Here is a 20946-nt window from a genome sequence, read left to right on the forward strand (position 1 = left end):
GACAAAGGAAAAAACATATACCGCCAAATTTTTGGTTTGTCAGTGTTTAAACTTACTGACATGCTATGTGCCTTTCAGTAACCTCCGTTCATTATAGAGATGAACAGAACTGTGCCGAGAGTCAGCATAGCTCAGCACTTGAAATATCAGATCTTTACATAATTGTAAAATCCCCTGTAGTCTGTGCATAATATATATAAATATATATATTGTTATATGGGAGTGTTTAGCTCAGTGGTAGATGATATTTTTGTACAGTGAGTTCATGTTACACAGGTATTATAGTTAAGGGCCTGGTAGCCCACTTTTAACCTCTTCCTGTCCGCGCTATAGCCGAATGATGGCTACATGGCGGACCTACATTGCCGGGAGGCCGTCAATAGATGTCCTCCCCTTTGCATGCTCCCCGCGCGCCCCCTGCGGGTCACGCGCTGCACACTCTGTGATCACCGAGTCAATGAGACTTGAGTGATCACAGATCGGCCCCTTACCATGTGATCAGCTGGCACTGATGGGTGGCACTGATGGGTGGCACTGATGGGCACTGATGGGTGGCAGTAATGGGCACTGGTAGGTGACACTGATAGGCAGCACTGCTAGCTGGCACTGATGAGGCACTGATTGGCATCACTGGTTGGCATTGATAGGTGGCAATCTTGGGCATTGATAGGTGGCACTGATATTCACTAGTGGGCACAGATTGATGGCACTGTGGGCACTGGCAGGCGTACTGGTTGGCACAGATGAGGCGGCTGTGCCTCTTGCTCTTCGGGACCGATGTCCGCCAACGTGATGTAAACAGAAGCTTTGTAACTGTTTTTTTTTCTCCTCACACTGACAGCGTGAGGAGAAAAAAAAGCTGATCACCGGCTTCTGTTGAAGGGACATCAGTCCCGAAGAGCAAGAGGCATAGCCGCCTCATCTGTGCCAACCAGTACGCCTGCCAGTGCCCACAGTGCCATCAATAGAGGGGGGTGGTTTGTCCGGGGGGTCTGTACTAGTGGAGGGGGGTTTGTCCTAGGGGTCTGTACTAATAGGGGGGGTGGTTTGTTCTGGGGGGTCTGTATTAATGGAGGGGGGTGGTTTGTTCTGGGGGGGTCTGTACTAATGGAAGGGGGTGGTTTGTTCTGGGGGGGTCTGTACTAATGGAGGAGGGGTGGTTTGTTCTGGGGGGGTCTGTACTAATGTAGGGGGGTTGTCCTGGGGGGTCTATACTAATGTAGGGGGGTGGTTTGTCCTGGGGGGGTCTGTACTAATGTAGGGGAGGTAGTTTGGCCGGGGGGGGTCTGTACTAATGGAGGGGTGTGGTTTGTCGGGGGGTCTGTACTAATAGAGGGGGGTGGTTTGTCTGGGGGCTCTGTACTAATGGAGGGGGGTTTGTCCTAGGGGTCTGTACTAATGGAGGGGTGGTTTGTTCTGGGGGGTCTGTACTAATTGAGGGGGTGGCTTGTTCTGGGGGGTCTGTACTAATGGAGGAGGGGTGGTTCTGTACTAATGGAGGGGGGTGGTTTGTCCTGAGGGGGGTCTATACTGATGGGAGGTCTGTACTAGTGAGCGGCGCACTATGTTTCTTCCCCCACCTTCATATTAGCCAGGGAAGAAAAAAAAAGGAGCAAAGAAAAGGATTGTGGGACATGTAGTCCCGAGGACTGGCAGCCCCACTGTAACATGGAAACTGCAGCCCACACAGCATGCTCAGCTGAATGGGAGAGAGAGAGCCAGAAGCCTGGGAAAGCTTTCAGGGAAGTACACCCAGGACTCCAGAGGGAGAGGGCAGTGCTGAGAGAACACCACCAGAGAGAGAACCCCGCTGCCCTTAGCCACCAGAGGGAAAGCCACACAGCCTGGTGCCATGCCTGGCAGAGAAAGGGATGGAGTCATTGCCAGAATACAGATCTGGGCTCTACCCAGCGGAGTCACCACGGGCAATTCAGAGTGAGCTGACTCCTGATCAGAGGAACCATCGCTGTATCGCTGGGTCAGGTGAGAGGGCCGATCGGTCATTATTTACTAACGTCCATTGGAACTGCAGTCTCTGACCATCTCCTGTACTATGTCTGCAGTCTCTGACCATCTCCTGTACTATGTCTGCAGTCTCTGATCATCTTCTGTATTATGTCTGCAGTCTCTGATCATCTTCTGTATTATGTCTGCAGTCTCTGACCGTCTCCTGTACTATGTCTGCAGTCTCTGATCATCTTCTGTATTATGTCTGCAGTCTCTGATCATCTCCTGTATTATGTCTGCAGTCTCTGACCATCTCCTGTACTATGTCTGCAGTCTCTGACCATCTCCTGTACTATGTCTGCAGTCTCTGATCATCTTCTGTATTATGTCTGCAGTCTCTGACCGTCTCCTGTACTATGTCTGCAGTCTCTGATCATCTTCTGTATTATGTCTGCAGTCTCTGATCATCTCCTGTATTATGTCTGCAGTCTCTGACCATCTCCTGTACTATGTCTGCAGTCTCTGACCATCTCCTGTACTATGTCTGCAGTCTCTGATCATCTCCTGTACTATGTCTGCAGTCTCTGACCATCTCCTGTACTATGTCTGCAGTCTCTGACCATCTCCTGTACTATGTCTGCAGTCTCTGACCATCTCCTGTACTATGTCTGCAGTCTCTGACCATCTCCTGTACCATGGCTGCAGTCTCTGACCGTCTCCTGTATTATGTCTGCAGTCTCTGACCATCTCCTGTATTATGTCTGCAGTCTCTGACCATCTCCTGTACTATGTCTGCAGTCTCTGATCATCTCCTGTACCATGTCTGCAGTCTCTGACCGTCTCCTGTATTATGTCTGCAGTCTCTGACCATCTCCTGTATTATGTCTGCAGTCTCTGACCATCTCCTGTACTATGTCTACAGTCTCTGATCGTCTCCTGTACTATGTCTGCAGTCTCTGATTGTCTCCTGTACTATGTCTGCAGTCTCTGATCATCTCCTGTACTATGTCTGTAGTCTCTGATCATCTCCTGTACTATGTCTGCAGTCTCTGATCATCTCCTGTACTATGTCTGCAGTCTCTGATCATCTCCTGTAATATGTCTGAAGTCTCTGATCATCTCCTGTACTATGTCTGCAGTCTCTGATCATCTCCTGTAATATGTCTGCAGTCTCTGATCATCTCCTGTACTATGTCTGCAGTCTCTGACCATCTCCTGTACTATGTCTGGGGGCTTTTTCTAACAGACTCTCTAACAGAAGCCCTCTCTGTGTGCATCAGAGAGACTCCCCTTCAGGTCTCATTAGTGTAAGCTCTTCCTATATTTGCTTTATTGTTAAGAGATCATGGGAGGATCCCAGGGTAACGAAGACTTCTTAGGGGAGCATCTCTGTGTTTGAGTCATTGCCATAGAATCATTTGTAAAGGGGAGGAGTTGGTAAGATGACCACGCCCACGTGGGGGCGACAGAAATATTTCTGCACCCAGGCGTCTGTGACTCTAGAATCGGCCCTGAGAGTGCTGAAAGCTGAAACTTGGTCTGGGCAGGAGGGGGGTTTAAGTGGTTAATAAAAGGGAAAAACAAAAGGCCATCCAGGATTCCCACGCCACCTGGCTCTCTGGTCAGCAGTACCTCTGCTTGTTTTTGTCTCCCAGACCACTTGCTATTCAGGCTCTCCCTAGGTGACAACAACTTGCTGTTCAGGCCCACATGGCCTCTTGACAGGGCTTTCCCAGTATCTCCAGCTTGCACCCACCAGAGATTTCCAGATTCTCTCCAGCCCCCTGGACTCACTTGTCTCCTCGGCTTTCTCAGTCTCCCAGACTCTCATAACTGGCCTGCCTTTGCCAGTCCTTGGGCATAAAATCCCCTCACACAGGCTGCAGTCTCCAACAGGGGTGCCCAGCGCTCCTGACAGGGTCTTTAAACAGCTACAACTCCCACTACCTTCTGTTCTCACCAGCCCATTGTTTTAAGGGCTGTATGCCCCTGGGCACACCCTGCTGGCTGTGCTCAACACCCGGACACAGGGTGGGAGATTCCATCCCGAACAAGACTCTTAGGAATCTCCAAACAACAGAGCCCCATCTGGAAATACCAAGATCCGGAGAAAGCTGCAAAAGCAGTTTTCTCCACTCAAAATCTATGTTCTGTAGCCCTGCAGTCAGTAGACACGCAAACGGTGGAGTTGATTTACTAAAACCGGACAGTGCAAAATCTGGTGCTGCTGTGCGTAGTAGCCAATCAGCTTTTAACTTCAGCTTGTTACATAGTTGCCTAGTTACATAGTTGGTAAGGTTGAAAAAGGACACCAGTCCATCAAGTCCAACCTGTGTGCGCTTTTATGTCATTATTACATTGTATATTCCTGTATGTTGTGGTCGTTTAGGTGCCTATCTAATAGTTTTATTTTTAAATATCTATGCTCCCTGCTGAAACCACTGCTTGTGGAAGAGAATTCCACATTCTTACCACTCTTACCGTAAAGAACCCCCTACGCTGTTTCCGGTAAAATCGCTTTTCCTCTAAATTTAAGGGAATGGCCGCGAGTCTTTTTTAATTGTCCTTTTGCAGAAAAGTTTTATTCCTATTGTGGGGTCACCAGTATGGTATTTGTACATTGAAATCATATCCCCTCTCAAGCATCTCTTCTCCAGAGAGAAAGTTCAGTGCTCGGAATCTTTCCTCACAACTAAAATCCTCCAGTCCCTTTTATTAGCTTTGTTACCCTTCTCTGTACTTTCTCCATTTCCAGCACATCCTTCCTGAGGACTGGTGCCCAAAACTGGATGGCATACTCCAGGTGCGGGCGGACCAGAGTCTTGTAGAGTGGGAGAATTATCGTGTTATCTTTGGAGTTAATTCCCTTTTTAATGCATGTCAATATTCTATTGGCTTTGCTTCAAACAGCTTGGCATTGAATGCCGTTGCTGAGCCTATCATCTACTAGGATCTCCAGGTCCTTTTCCATCCTAGATTCCCCAAGAGGTTCACCCCCTAGTGAGTAGATTGCATTCATATTTTTGCCCCCCCCCCCAATACATTATTTTACATTTTTCTACAAAAAAACCTAATTTGCCATGTAGTCGCCCACCCCATTAATTTGTTCAGATCTTCTTGCAAGGTTTCCACATCCTGCGGAGAAGCTGTTGCCCTGCTTATTATTATTATTATTCAGGATTTATATAGCGCCAACAGTTTACGCAGCGCTTTACAATATAAAAGGTATTGTCCGCAAATACTGAGATTGAGCTGTTCATCCCATTCTCCAGGTCGTTTATGATTAAATTAAATAGGATTGGTCCCACATTGGACCATTCCGAGTACTCTCCATTTATCACTACCCTCTGAAATTTCCCTTGTAGCCAGTTTTCAATCCAGGTACTCCACCCTTTGGTCCATGCCGACAGACCTTAGTTTGTTTAGTAAACGTTTGTGGGAAACTGTATCAAATGCCTTTGCAACTATGTCTACAGGCCTTCCTTCATCTAGATGGCAGCTCATCTCCTCCTGTTCAATTAAACTTTGACAAAAAAAAACCTGGAAGCTGATTGGTTTCTATGCAGAGCTGCACCAGATATTGCAATCTCCAGTTTTAGTAAATTCAAAAATGAATATACCCCAATGAAAGTCTTAGGAGCAAAGCTATATTTTCCTAATCCAAATTAACAAGAATCAATCTACAGTTGAGTCTAATTATTCTTTAAACAGGTGTCCAGCAGACAGTTGATTAAAAAAGAGCGTTATTTAGCAAAAAAAAAAAAAACCTTCCTATTTCATGCTGTCAGCAATGGAACCATATGAAAGAGAAATGTCACAAGGCCTGAGAAAGAAAATCATTTCTTTACACAAGAAGGTGAAGGCTACAAGAAGATCAGTGAAGCTTAAGGCCCCTTTCACACGATCGGACCGTTCAGGTCCGCCTGTCAGTTTTGACGGCGGACCTGAACGGGCACTCCATGTTAGCCTATGGAGCGACGGATGTCAGCGGAGACATGTCCGATGACATCCGACGCGGTCCGATCCGCTAAAAGCAGACGGATGGCCCTACGTCCAGGTCCATTGCTGGCGGATCGGATCGGGTGAGATCTGACAAAAACGGACATGCTGTCTGTTTTCGTCCGATCCCTCCGTAGGCGGCAGAGGCGCCTGACAAGCCCCTCCCCGCTCAGTGAGCAGAGAGGGACCTGTCATCCGCCGGCTCAGCGGAGATGGACTGTTCTATATTGAAAGAGAAGATGCTACCATCACTCCGTGCCCTTGGTCAATGTGTAATTTTCCAACATGAAAATGATCTAAAACACACATCTTATGCCGCGTACACACGGTCGGACTTTTCGTCTACAAAAGTCCGACAGCCTGTCCGACAGACTTCCGGCGGACTTTCGGCGGACTTGCAGCAGACTTTCTAACGAACGGACTTGCCTACACACGACCACACAAAAGTCCGACGGATTCGTACGTGATGACGTACACCGGACTAAAATAAGGAAGTTCATAGCCAGTAGCCAATAGCTGCCCTAGCATGGGTTTTTGTCCGTCGGACTAGCACACAGACGAGCGGATTTCGGGGTCCGTCGTAGTTACGACGTAAAGATTTGAAGCATGTTTCAAATCTAAAGTCCGTCGGATTTGAGGCTGAAAAAGTCTGCTGAAAGTCCGGAGAAGCCCACACACGATCGGATTACCAGCCAGCTTTAGTCCGTCGGCGTCCGTTGGACTTTTGTAGACGAAAAGTCCGACCGTGTGTACGCGGCATAAGGCCACTGTTGCATTTCTGAAGAAGAGCAGGGTGAAAGTAATTCAGTTGAGCATCACTTTCCATCCAGCATCCAGCCTCTAAAAGAGCTTGTTCTTGAAGAATGGAAATATGTCGCCAACTTCTTCATTTAATAGAAGACTTGGTGCTGTCCTTACAAATCGTGGAGGTCACACAAAATACTAGATGTAGTAGTTTTTGTTGTGGGGTGTATTCATTTTTTAATCAACTAATTTGAGTAAAACTGAAGATTTTGTAATTTACATTATATTATTAACTATTGATATTAACTATTAATTATTAGTACTCATTTATGCTGAGCACTGTGTATATATGTATATATATATATATATATATATATATATATATATATATATATATATATATATATATTGTTTTTGTTTTGTTTTTTGATAGTGGGGAAAAGTAAGGGTTCCCTTTACTTGCTGTTCTGTCTGGTACCCATTATCTGGAAATTCTCCATATTAGGAACCTGAAAAACAAAAGGCACAGGGTCTCAGCCATTTCCCAGCCTGCTAAAAAAAAAAAGTTGTTTATTGTTGTATGTGTCTCCATTTTGTAGATATGTTCTTACTTCCTGGTTTAATGGCACCCATGAAACAGACTGGAAAGGAGGAGAAACCTTCCAAATGGGAACACAAGCACTAGTAAATAGTCCTTGTGTTCACAACTATATGCAAAACTTTAAACATGTTTTGGCTGTATTTAGGCTTTAATTATGATTATTTTACATTTATATCAAACATAAAGAACATATAAAGTGGGGACCTGTTAGCTAATAAGGACCTGATTTATATAAAAAAAAATCAGTGTACTAATCAGATTGCGTCTCAGGCTATATTGACATGGTTTAACAAGCAGACACAATTTAATGGTTTACTTTAACATACAGCAAGGCATACATGACTGCACCCTTTCAGCTTTCTCTGCAAGTTCGGCAAACACAGGAATGCACATTTGGCTTACCATAGTCATTTATATTGATTAGAGATGCATTTAGGCTAACATACATATGTAACTCTATTTTTTCTTTTTTTTATACAGAACCCTCTGCATGACCACTAGGACCAAACCTTTTGTCATTGGAAGATCTTTGGCTGCAGAATATAAGTGGGATCACAAAGACAAGGTAGATACAATTGTTATGTTTATTTTGTTTCCTTACAAAGATGGAGGGTTTTGAGCCCAGTTTGAGTATATTGATTGAGAAATTAAATAACATTGTCAGGTACACTATACTCTTACTTGCCCAACTACACCATAACAGGCAGTTACTATAGTACATCCCTATTTACAAGTTAGCAGATTTATACAAATGCTAAATGTACAGTATAGGAATCAACAAAACTGAAATTTTGTAAACCCCTTAGCGCCGGCGCCTCCTGGCCCTTTAAGAGGTTTCAGATGCCAGGAGGTGTAGGTGGGCATTTCGTTATGTGACCACCGTGATTGGCTGTCACAGCGGTCACATGATCGGAAAGCTCCCAATCGCAAGCAGCAATTGGGAGCTTTACGTTACCTGCCGGGAACTGTGCTGGGACCGCACAGGGTGTGCACTCTTGGCACAGCATTGTTTACATTTTTGGTACGAATATATGCAGCTTCTCACCTATAAGGCCCACCTATCGAGAGGCTGCATATATGCATACGGTTGGCGCAAAGAGATTAATAATAACTAGTGATGAGCTTCGGGTTTTGGTTGCACTTGGATTGAAGGCAAACCCAACCTATTTGCAGTTCCCAGCCATGATGAACTAATGTGGATGTTCACTGCCAAGGCAAACCAACTACCCATAGTGTACTTCCTTGCCTCTGATCTTAGCTGCTTAGAATGGTCAATAGTGGGGGCTTTGTTACATACAAGCCCTTCTTTATAAAAAAGGTAGGTGCCCAGTACCCATATTGACAATGTGGTTAGTTTTGATAGACAGTGCTGCTGATAAATTGCTGATGGAAAGATTAGCATAGGGCTTGTAGACATTGGTCTCTTAATATAGATGCAAACCCTCTACTGTATGTTATTTACGTAGTAAAATGCTGTAAGTCCTGTCTACAGTCATAATAGTCTGAAAGTGTTTTAAAAGAGAATGTTTCTTATATTTTTTGCTGGCAGCAATATGTATTTTTCACAGGCATCTTTTGTGCTTGAAAGCTCCTCTCAAAAACACGAGTTTGGTAGTTTTTTTTTCTGTCTGTAAGCTCATATGCCTGTAAACTCCTAAAGACGCCATTGTGTACATGGACACATTGGCTAACATGGAGGCGAGTTTCCAGGCAGAAAAAAAATGAGAGCTTAAAAAAACTCAAAAGCCCTTAGGAACAGCTTCTTTGAGATGCAGTGTGCATGAGCCCATACTGATAACTAGCTACATAGGTTGTTTCACAAAGTTCATTTTCTATTTTTTGCTGGCTGCAATTTATTTTTTTCACAGGCTGTCCCTGAGTCCACATGCACTTCATTGCTAAACAGCTGCATGTGTTTTTTCACAGGGCATAGTTCAATGTTTCTCACTACGTTTTTTGTAAAAGCAGTGTAATATTCCTGGACAATGTAAATCAGCACAGAAGTTTTTTTTTTGTTTTGTTTTTTGCTATGGAAAGGCATATGAAATAAAGTGATGAAACAAGGGCCTTTATATTGATGTAACCAGCAGTTAAAGCTTATATCAGCAATACTTCAAAGGACATTTGTTCATGTTGCTGACCTATTTCTTGGGACTCAACAAACCTTAGTGTTGACTCACATATTGTCATATGTTTTATCATTGTCACAATTTGTCACTTATTAGATTTGTTTATAGAGTGGAAGTCTCACATTTTTTTATGTGTCTTGCTTGTGCACACAGGTATTTACACCTTTTTTATCATTTGAAAGAAAGAGAAATAGGAGTATAAAGAGTACACACCTAAACAACCTCATATTACTAACATTAACTGCAACCCCCTATCCCTACAGATAAAATAAAAGTTAGGCATATACTGGTTAGGCCCATTATCCCTAACTGTCCTGCTGCTGGCTCTTTTACACTATTGTATTTTTATTCTTTTGTTTAATTTGCTAGTCATGAGCCATTACTAATAGGTAAATGAAAATAGTTCACAAAACACCAAGTTATTCAGCAGTTATTCAGTAGTTGCCTAAACGCACTTAGACCTTACACAGTAAGCTTCATAACCAGTAATGTTTTTTGCCTTTGCTTTTCAACAACAAAAAAAGGTGAGCACAAGCACTGGTACATTCTAATCAAATTCTACCTTTGTCAAGCAAGAGAGTAGTGTTGGCTATCAGAAAATATTCATGAGCTTCGATCTGCTTGTATTCTATGCAATTGGCATAACAACATAAGCTTGATAGAAGAAACTTTTTGCTTTGGCATCCCCAGCAATTCTTTTTAGATCAGGAGTTTAATTTGGTTTGAGTGAAACATCTTTGTTATAGATGGAGAGCCATGGCAAGATCATTCCATATGTTAACATTTAGATCAGGAGATATGATCCTTATAAACATTCAGTTGAGTTAAGTACTAGTGGTGAGTGGGAAATGGCTGGGTGTAGACCAGTGTTTGGCTCTCTCACTATCAAGCTCAGCTTCTGCACTTTCTATCTTGTTTAAAAGACCGGTGGCTTTGCACTCCTTTTAATAAACCTAATCTGGCTATCCTACTAGAATTCCAGGACTGGAAGGTACAAGTGTCACCAGAACTAACCTGCTGCTTTATTTAGTACCTAAAGGATACATTTTTGCCCAGCCCTGCCTGTCATTCAAGTTCACTATTTCAGACAACGCCTGTTGTTTGGTCATTAGGATCATTTCCTAACCCTCGGCTACAGTCCATGTTGTTTCTTGTGTTCCCATTTCTCAGCTTGTATTTGACTATGCTTGTTTGCCACTTAGCCTTCTGTTTGTTCCCATTTCTGATAACGCCCGTTGGCTGTGTACCATGCTTTGGTTTTATTCCTGGTCAGATGTCATCTGCAAAGATTGTCTACAACCACAACCTGGTACACCCACTAGGCAAGTGCATCACTACTTGTGGAGTGCTCCGATGAGGATCTGGTTTGTGTGCTTACACCATTAAAAGAGCTCACAGCCTTTCCACAATGCAGATACCACGAAGGGTCCACTATCCATTTGTTCTGTGACAGTCTGGCTCTCTATTCATTACAGAAACATACTTTTTTAATTCATCTAGTGGCAGTTGAATTTGTTTTATTATTAAATTTTTTTCTAGCTGCAAGGCAGTTGACTATGAACACTTTCACTGACTCTTCTATGTTACCTTGCCATGTTGACCTCTCAATGTTTGGCTGCCATTAACTCATCCACCTTTAAATTTTTATTGATCCACTGTACAATATTTTTTGACCAATCTTCCATCAATGCTAAATCATGTTCCATGTTACAGACACCTGCAGGACAGTAAGCCCTATTGCACACCTTTGCGTCATCAGCAAAAAGATATACCTTAAAACCTTTCGTTTTTTTTTGCTGATGACACAAAAGGTGTGCAATAGGATTGATTTTTGTTGATATTCGTGGAGGTCTGTAACATAATTTGGCATTGCTGGAAGAATGCAGTTCAATGATTTTAAATGTAAAATACTGCACTTAAAGCAGGGTTCCAGCTTGTTTTTTTTTTAAATAACCCCTATAATGATCACACCTAATGCAATTCATAATGTAATGTGTATGTGTAATGTGTAATCAGCTATTATTAATCATGTTCTTTTAAAATAAACTCACTTTGTAGTCCCCAACGAATGCGCTCCCATCTTTAGTGTGGGCATCTGAAGCCCCCTCGTTCCTCCTTTGCGGGATCCGGCACTACTGGCTACCCAGCATGCGCATATAGTACAGAGCGCCGCGTGATGCCACAAGTGGCATCATCCCCGCCCACCCATTGGCTCCTGGGATCTGAATGTCATTAATCCCAGGAGGCAATGGGCGGGCGAACATGATGTACCTTGCTGCGGAGTATTACGCATACATAGAAGGTATTTACATTTACATTTACAAAAATTGTCCAAATAGGTGTCACAAACTGATCATGAATGCTGAGGGGCAGTGAAAATAATGCCTGGAACTCTGGAAAAATTGATAGAGTACAACATTGAGGGTAACAAGCCAAAATATCAGGCCTACTCTTACCTTCAAGCTGCACTACCATCTTAAATCACAGTCAGAGTCCCCCAAAATGCTATACAAGTATCAACCACCAAGTTTTAAATTTGCACAAGAAAATACTTCTTTGGAACAGAACTGAGACCTGGCAACCGACTGCTAAGGCACCTAGGCCTGAAAAGCTGGAGTCAGGAGATAGTAGTTATATATACTGCTGTGTGATCCATGCGGGTTTCTCTTAGTAAGCTGGCAACAGATCAGGGTTGTGGGTGAGCACAGGCAAGATAAGAGAAAGCACATAATAGCACCTGCTGTGAATTGTACCTCTTATCTTGCTTAGCCTGGGCAAAGTGCATGTTTGCGTTCATCTACAAGTGGTGTCGTTCTTTGGATTGCTGCAAACGATACATTTGCACAGTACATGTTGCACACCTCGTTTAGTGATTACAAAATTAAGTTTAGGGAAAATGGACCTTCCTATAGAGATTAAGGATGTCATCCAACTTTAGACTGGAGAGTGCAAAATCTGGTGCAGCTGTGCATGAATTAACCCCTATAGAGCCTCAACTTTTTAAGCACCTTTGACTTGTTAGCCAGGTGCAAAAAGTGAAGGGAACCCACCCATTTTTGTTCTGACTAGACTCCACAGCGTTTTTGTGACAAAGAGCATTCAAGGCTTGAAAAAGTCCTCTTTAAAGAGGAAACAGTTGGGTCACATGGCATGACGTCTTTTTCTCCTGAAACATACTCTTGGCCAGTTTTATACCCTCTATGGCTAGTACTGCTTGCACTCTCTTTGCTGGTACCCTTATGCCCCGTACACACGGTCGGATTTTCCGATGGAAAATGTGTGATAGGACCTTGTTGTCGGAAATTCCGACCGTGTGTAGGCTCCATCACACATTTTCCATTGGATTTTTCGACACACAAAGTTTGAGAGCTTGCTATAAAATTTTCCGACAACAAAATCCTTTGTTGGAAATTCCGATCGTGTGTACACAAATCCGACGGACAAAGTGCCACGCATGCTCAGAATAAATAAAGAGATGAAAGCTTTTGGCCATTGCCCCGTTTATAGTCCTGACGTACGTGTTTTACGTCACCGCGTTTAGAACGATCGGATTTTCCGACAACTTTGTGTGAACGTGTGTATGCAAGACAAGTCGGAAAAAATCCTAGGATTTTGTTGTCGGAATGTCCGAACAAAGTCCGACCGTGTGTATGGGGCATTACTCTCCTTATTCCAATTATGGGTGAAACTCTGCTTTAAAGTGGTTGTAAATCCTCACATATACCCAGTGAAGTGAACAGCCTCAGATAATACACAGATATGAAACAAATCCTTCTACATAGGTTTTACTTGTATATCTGCTGTCTTCCCCTTTCTACACCCTTTCAAAAGTCCAGATCATGCTAAAAATCTTTTTTCGTCTGCCAGCAGTAGACAAGGAAGGGTGGAGAGACTGTACTTACACTGTGTGAGAGCTGATTGGAGGAAAGGGACACACATAGGCAGAGGAACTAAGGAACATGCAAAGCTGTATTCTGAACAGACAGGCTCCATGCTTATCTCCCTCCAGGCTACCTCCCCAACACAAATTTTTAGCTCATGTTATCTCATGTGTTGGAGAACTTGTCAGAAGTTATCATGCTGATAACAGAGGGATGAAGCACCAGAGAGAAATGACACTTAGAGCTTTGGAGAGAGACAAGAAAACACTACAGATATATGTGTTTAGTTCAAATTTCATGAATATGATTTACAACTGCTTTAATGTATTCTATGAATTAAAGTGGATGTAAACCCCTACATATACCCAGTGAAGTGAACAGCCTCAGATGATACACAAAGATGAAACAAATCTCCCTACATAAGTTTTACATGTATATCTGCTGTCTTCAGCTTTATACACTCTTTAGGAAGCGCACATTGTGTTAGAAATGTTTCTTCCTGTTTCCTCTGTGGGAGAAGTGTCGGGGATACACTACATCAGAGCTGATTGGAGAAAAGGCACATACCTCCACATAGACAGAGGAACGAAGAAACTTGCAGAGCTGTGCTGTGAATAGACAAGCTTTCTGCTTATCTATCTATAAGTTCCCTCCCCGACACACATTTCCAGCTGCTTTTATCTCATGTGTTGGAGAACTTGTCAGAAGTTATTATGCTGATAACAGAGGAACGAAGCAGCAGAAAGACACGGGACTTAGGGCTTTGGAGAGAGATAAGTAAAAACTACAGATATATGTGCCCAGGTCAGATTTCATGAATGGGATTTACATCCACTTTAAGGTAAAAAACCTTCTTCATGTAGACCCCGCTAAATACTTACCTGAGCCCAATTGTAATCCAGTGATGTACACAAGAGCAGAAGCTCTCTAATCTCTCTGCCTTCTCATTGAACAGAGAGGCAGCAGCAAGAAACATTGGCTCTTGTTGCTATCAATCACAGCCAGTGAGGAGAGAGGGGAGCAGGACCGAACCATGCTCTGTTTGTCAATGAACACACAGAGTAGACTTGGATGCAAGCATGCGCGAGTGCCCTCACAATAAGCACCTTGTGTGTGTGTGCGTGGGGGGGGCACTTGGCTTGGGGGAGGGGCCAGGAGCGCCGTCGGGGGACCAGAGAAAAAGAGGATTGGGGCTGCTCTGTGCAAAACTATTGCACAGAGCAGGTAAGTATGACACTTTTGGAATTTGTTTCTTTCCTTTAAAATCCCTTTAAGTTATCTGGATTTAAAGCTGTAGCTCTAAATAGGGCAAATATTATATATACCGGTATATTTTTTTCTTTTGCACAGATAGAGTACGGTAATAGTTTTCCAGAAATGGTAATGCTATCATGTAATGGGGCCATTTTAGAAACAAACCATGCTCTGCAGAGTTCTTCCAATGAGTTCCTAATTAATACTGAATAATAAAAGAAGCACAAAAACAAAGTTATAATATTCAAATGATATTAAGTGGTATATTTACTATTATTTTGACTAATTACATCTTGGAACACTTATGCACATGGTCTGCCCATTCTGACTAATTGTTCAACTGAAATTAAGCCTATAATTAAGTAGCATTTTCAAATACTATTGTACGTTACCCTATTTACCCAAACAATTGTTTTCCCCATCCACAGTACACTGAAAAAAAAAAAAAGAAAAACCACATGGATGCAAACGTGACAAGCGGTGATAGATCAGGACCACATCTCATCTCCCCCTTGTTATATTACAATTTCGAGTATTTCTTAATTGCAGACCCCCACAGTCATTTGCATCATTTCAGGAGAAGTGAGAAAAAGGCAGATGATCTTTATTCAAAAACGGTTATTTATATAATTCAATAGCTAGGCTGTTTTTTCGAGCCTCATTATGGCCTATTCTCCTGATTAATTACAGTTGTGTGATTTATTTAAAATCCTCAAACAGAAGATATGGAGTACATGGTATCCCGCATGTCATATGATCATCTGTAGAGCAAATGATGAAAAGGAGGAAAAATAAATAAATAAATAAATAAATAAAAAACATTAAATGGTCTGTAAATAACATATTGAACAAACAGCCTAGAACAAATCCTGTTTAAAGAATGCACTTAGCAAAGAAAAAAAAAAAAAAAAAAGCTAAAATAATGGTGCTAATTAAATGGAGAGTAGAGCATAGCTTATCTCTGCAGACAGGAAATTATACCTTGGACCTCTGTGTCTGACTTTTAATAACTCCTTGTATGAAATGCCATGGAAAATGAGGAAGCACAATGATAATCAAACTGCAAGCGTAATGTGATTGCAGAATTATCTTTTTTTTTTTTTTTTTCGGAAACATGTCCCTGGTTAACTCTTCATCACATATATTACAGAGAAGAGATGACAAATGCATTAGTGATAGGCATTATCACGCTCCTAGTTCACATCAATGTTGAACTTTAGTATCGCTTTAAGTTTTGTACTCTCTTTAGTGGTGTTGCAGAGAAAAGATTGCAATTTAAACTATAATTTCAACTTCTTTTTTTTTTATAAAATATACAATAGAATGCAAATGTTATAATTATCGTCTAAGTAAGGGGTAGACGAGCTTCTAGGTCAAGTGTGCCAAAAAATGTTTGTATGAAGTTGTAATTGCCAGATATATAAAACGAAATCACCCTCTCAATCATGAAAAAGAATATTTAGTAAGTAAAGTTTAGTGTTCTAAATTAGAATAATAGAATAAAAAACTTTTAGGAGGAAGCCTAAGCTGCCCTTATAGAAATGGGATTTTTGGGGGAGACAGTTACATCTGTATAACGAGGTAAGCACAAAATCATTGAGGTTCTTTAAAAACTAAATTTATCAATACAAAAATATAATGTGTAATATAAAATCACAGAGTTCACATAATACGGAGTTTATGAATGATGCTTGAATGTACTATTTCACAAGATGCTTGGATATGCAGAAGGCCAACATATTTCGCAGTTTCCTGCTTCTTCAAGGGCGTCGCATGCATCTATAAATTCATCTAGATTACATAAAACAACATTAGAACCATAATTTATTGAATACATAATTGATAAGTGTTTCCTTGGAAACGTGTAAATGCTTACCCAAACAGAGATTGCAAGTGCTTTCAAAGGACATGTATGGCGGAAGCTCATAGTCAGGACCCGGTTAACAAAGTCAGCCAACTACTCGGCACATCTACCTGCCTTGTTAGGCATGTTAGAGTATGCCATCAGAGGCTGAGTGTCCATAATAGCAAAGACCCTATCACGGCAATGTAGGTTTGCCCTCAAACCACAGCTGTATACTTTAATACACTCTTGGTACCCTTATGCCACATAGGCTGCAATGCAAAACCATTGGTGCTTTTTCCTCCCTGTCCCATAGATGGCTCATAATCAGCATCGTATATCTAGATGTACTAGTTTCTGTGAATACAACTTCATTATTATTTAATCAATTTACTAGTGTCAATTTCATTAATATGATTATTATTTATACATAGATATATTTGATCAACCTTTGCGTAGTCTATTTTTCTTTTTTCTACTTTACTATTTTTTCACTGTGTGCCACTGGTGGCCCGGGTCGGGTCACTTTTGATCCACATTATGGATCATCTGTGACTGCTGTGAAAATACGGGCATAGTTGTTCAATCGGTCAGATATATGAGTACCCCACCACTGATCCATTTATGTTAAATAAACAGTCATTTTTAAATTTAAATTTTTAGATTAATGGCACTGGTAATAATCTCCTGATATCTTGGCCACTGCGTGATCCGGCATCCCACTATCCAACCCTTATGGATCTGGCTTCCACAGGGTAATGGTCTCGGTTGGCTGACTTTGTTAACCGGGTCCTGACTATGAGCTTCCGCCATACATGTCCTTTGAAAGCACTTGCAATCTCTGTTTGGGTAAGAATTTACACGTTTCCAAGGAAACACTTATCAATTATTTATTCAATAAATTATGGTTCTAATGTTGTTTTATGTAATCTAGATGAATTTATAGATGCATGCGACACCCTTGAAGAAGCAGGAAACTGCGAAACATGTTGGCCTTCTGCATATTCAAGTATCTTGTGAAATAGTACATTCAAGCATCATTCATAAACTATGTATTGTGAACTCTGTGATTTTATATTACACATTATATTTTTGTATTAATAAATTTCGTTTTTAAAGAACCTCAATGATTTTGTGCTTACCTCGTTATACAGATGTAACTGTCTCCCCCAAAAATCCCATTTCTATAGGGGCAGCTTAGGCTTCCTCCTAAAAGTTTTTTCTTTTATACATTACCAGGGATTGGAGACACCTATCTGTATCTGGAAATGATCCAACAATATTTATCTCTTTATATAGAATAATAGAATATAATGAACAACAATGGTGTCAGTAACGACAACAACCGGCAACACTGGTGTCAGTGACTGCAATAATAAACCCCGAGATTAGTGTTGGTGCAGAAAAAAAAAGTTTTGGTGTTAGCACAGCATACCCCCAGGATTGGTGTCAGTGCAGCAAATAGAAAACCCAAGGTTGGTGTCAATGCAGCAAAAAAATAAATAAATAAATGAATAAAAAGGATAAATGACTGCAATAACAACCTCTAACATTTGTGATAGTTACTAATATAATAATATCAGGGAAGCAAAGAAAAAAACAAGATTGGTATCAGTGCATCAAAATACCGCAGTATGGGTGTCCAGTGAAGCAAAAAAAAAAACCCAGGACTGATGTTCAGTGTAGCAACTAAACTCTAGAATTGGTGTTCAGTACAGCAAAATATCCCCAGGATTGGTGTCAGTGAAGCAAAAAAAAAAAAAAAACAAGATTGGTGTTTACAGTAGCAAAAAGCCCCCAATATTGGTGTCAGCGCAACCAAATTACCCCTTTGAATGGTGTTCAGTGCAGCACAATATCTCATTATCTCATGGATTTGTGCAGCAATAAAACAAAACCTGGATTAATGTTCAGTGCAAGTGTGTATCTACTGCAAGGCAAATAAGGCGTTTGCCTTGGGCAGCATTTTTCAGGGGGGCAGAGCTGCCCGCCCCAGCAGAAGGGACCCTACGGGGACTGCAGAGAAGCAGTGGTGTTGCTATGGTGGTGCAGACCACACCTAAATGACAATAGCCAGAGGTGTGACACCAGCGGTGGCCGCGGACTGACCGTTCAGTGACAGGGGAGTAAGGTGGTAGCAGAAGGCGGTGGTGGCTGCCGCCTCTGATCCCAAAAGTAGTTCTATTGGCAGAGCAGGTCGGAGTCCCAGGCTGTGATCGTGCCTCGGCAACCTCGCTACACACAGCTGGCAAAAAGAAGCCGCCCGGCTGCGGAAAGGTTAGAGTCCAGTGTAGTTTTTTTTAGAGGGGGATGGGAGAAACTCCTGGTGTAGTATGGGAGGATAGGAGAGCCTATCACCCCCTTCCCCTATCTCCTACCCCCCTTTCCCCCTTCCTCTCTTTCACCCCCCGTTTTCTCTCTCTCCCCTCTCTCAACCCCCTCTCTTTTTCTTACCTTCGATCCCTGTGTATCCCCCACCTCTTTCCCCTTCTTCTAGTTCTTTTTTCCATCTCCCCCATCTCTCTCTCTCTTCTTTTCCTTTCTCTTCGCCTAGTGGGGGGGCACTGTGGCAAGCTAGTGGGGGTTACTACAGTCCACCCACCAGAATATGGTCGAGGGGGGCACCCGATTTTAGTCTTTCCTAGGGCAGCACAAAACCAAAATACACCACTGGTTCAGTGCAACAAAATAGGTATTACAGGGATGTCAATGAAGCAAAATACCCCCAGGATTTGTGTCAGTGCAGCAAAATACTCCCAGGATTTGTGTCAGTGCAGCAAAATACCATCAGGATTGGTGTCAGTGCAGAAAAATACGGCCAGGATTTGTGTCAGTGCAGCAAAATACTCTCAGGATTTGTGTCAGTGCAGCAAAATACCATCAGGATTGGTGTCAGTGCAGAAAAATACGGCCAGGATTTGTGTCAGTGCAGCAAAATACTCTCAGGATTGGTGTCAGTGCAGCAAAATACCCCCAGTATTGGTGTCAGTGCAGCAAAATACCCCCAGGATTTGTGTTAGTGCAGCAAAATACTCTCAGGATTGGTGTCAGTGCAGCAATATACCCCCAGTATTGGTGTCAGTGCAGCAAAATACCCCCAGGATTTGTGTTAGTGCAGCAAAATACTCTCAGGATTGGTGTCAGTGCAGCAATATACCCCCAGTATTGGTGTCAGTGCAGCAAAATACCCCAAGGATTTGTGTCAGTGCAGCAAAATACTCTCAGGATTGGTGTCAGTGCAGCAATATACCCCCAGGATTTGCTTCAGTGGAACAAAATACTCCCAGGATTGCTGTCAGTGCAACAAAAATAACCCCAGGATTGGTATCCAGTGCAGCAATATACTCCCAGGATTTGTGTCAGTGTAGAAAATTACAACCAGGATTGGTGTCAGTGCAGGTATTGATATAGTGGATGTTAAATTCCCGAATCTGGTTACCAGTTTTGGGCTATAGTGGTGGTCCAACAATTCCGCCACTTCTGGAGCACCTAGCTAAAAGTTTACCGGTAAAGTCTTATGCCCCGTACACGCGGTCGGACATTGATCGGACATTCCGACAACAAAATCCTAGGATTTTTTCCGACGGATGTTGGCTCAAACTTGTCTTGCATACACACGGTCGCTCAAAGTTGTCGGAAAATTCGATCATTCTGAACGCGGTGACGTAAAACACGTACGTCGGGACTATAAATGGGGCAGTAGCCAATAGCTTTCATCTCTTTATTTATTTTGAGCATGCGTGGCACTTTGTCTGTCGGATTTGTGTACACACGATCGGAAATTCCAACAATATATTTTGTTGTCGGAAAATTTTATAGCCTGCTCTCAAACTTTGTGTGTCGGAAATTCCGATGGAAAATATGTGATGGAGCCTACACACGGTCGGAATTTCCGACAACAAGGTCCTATCACACATTTTCCGTCGGAAAATCTAAACCGTGTGTACGGGGCATAAGAGCGACATCAGTACAGTTTTTCAACAGAGACAATCAACAGCATCCTCCCTCTCTTTGTCACACCTATTGATTGATCCGCAGAGAAAGTGTTCTCCTAGTGTCAAGTGACTGTGCCGCTTGTCACCAAATTGGGCCTCGGAAGCGATCCCTCCTCCTAAACTTTCATCATTTGAAATAGGAAGCAGGACAGCAGGATTATGTGATCTGATTTCAGGAGACAATTGTGTAATGGTTTCAGAATTTATTTTTATAAGTAAAGGTTTTCATTACATTTACCATTGGTCAGTAAACATTATGTTTGTTTTGGTGCCTTGTCTTGTCTATTAGGGCTGGTTTGACTACTCTATGTGGTAAAATGCACCAAAGATCAATAAAAGATTGGATAAGTGTTAAGACGGTCCTAACAGACGGCTAAGGAATTGCAAATCTTGGCAACTCATCCAAAGGTCGATTTAACCGCTGTGCCTCCTGTAGTTAGTGTTTTTTTGGCGTGCATTAATGAGACCTCCTCACCTAAAAACATTGCTAGATTAACCTCCTAAAGTACCTCCAATTAATAAGTCTATTCATACGTGGTATTTTTTGCCAAGT

At 42.3% G+C, this 20946-nt stretch overlaps 1 long non-coding RNA gene across 2 annotated transcripts in view; it reads left to right on the forward strand.

Annotated features, from left to right (window-relative positions):
* LOC141131308 (uncharacterized) overlaps positions 1 to 20946 on the forward strand; it is a 280037-nt gene that overhangs the window by 168863 nt on the left and 90228 nt on the right. For both annotated transcript variants that reach the window (XR_012242735.1, XR_012242734.1), the window contains exon 4: positions 7772 to 7856. This is a non-coding gene — a long non-coding RNA (uncharacterized lncRNA). The remainder of the gene's footprint in view (positions 1 to 7771; positions 7857 to 20946) is intronic.

The sequence above is a fragment of the Aquarana catesbeiana genome, linkage group LG03 (assembly GCF_042186555.1).
Source record: "Aquarana catesbeiana isolate 2022-GZ linkage group LG03, ASM4218655v1, whole genome shotgun sequence".
Lineage (NCBI taxonomy): Eukaryota > Metazoa > Chordata > Amphibia > Anura > Ranidae > Aquarana > Aquarana catesbeiana.